This window comes from Meleagris gallopavo, chromosome Z, assembly GCF_000146605.3.
Source record: "Meleagris gallopavo isolate NT-WF06-2002-E0010 breed Aviagen turkey brand Nicholas breeding stock chromosome Z, Turkey_5.1, whole genome shotgun sequence".
In the NCBI taxonomy this organism is placed as follows: Eukaryota; Metazoa; Chordata; class Aves; order Galliformes; family Phasianidae; genus Meleagris; species Meleagris gallopavo.
In genome coordinates, this window is record NC_015041.2 from 67,304,369 (window position 1) to 67,305,088 (window position 720).

Sequence of the window (720 nt, forward strand, 5' to 3'; positions counted from 1 at the left end):
GTCATCTACGGGTAATAGTTCTTGATGTAGCACAGAGTAAGAGGCATCCATATCAGAAATAAACCTCTTTACCCTGCTTCCCCAGCTGCTTTTGGCCCAGTGGGGGGGGAACTCTCCCTGAGCCCTTCCAGGCTCTCCCTTACCTCTTCTTCTTGGTAAGGACATCCCTGTTAGACCTTGCTCAACTTTGCCTTCCTCAGCCTGTGTTTTTTCCAAACCCTTTTCGCTTTCTAGACTTTCATCATCACATACATTAGTAGCATTATATTTCAGCTTCACCCCCTCCCCTCCCCAGGCTTCCAGTGCTCACGCTGGGATATCGGGTTTCCGAGATCTCTGCAGATGACGGCTATTGTCACTTTCAGTGTCCCGTCCCATCCCCATTCACAAGCAATGCACCCTTTACAGTTACAACGGGAGGCTCCGGCCCCCACCTCTTTCTCCTACTCCGAGTCGTTCTTGCAGAAACACAGGCAATGTCACCTTTAACTGTGCAAGTCATATTATTTATGCTAAGCTCCTGAGCAAAGACTGATACAGATCACTCTAGAACAATGCATAGCTAAACTTCTGGATTTTTTTCTCCTTAATCTGTGGCCTTCCAGGTCTTGAAATACCAGAAATCAACGAGGAGCAATGCAGAATGTGTAACAAAGCTGTGATCAGTTGGGAGTCCTCCGGGAAGACAGACTCTGCTGATATGTATGTTCTTCAGTATCG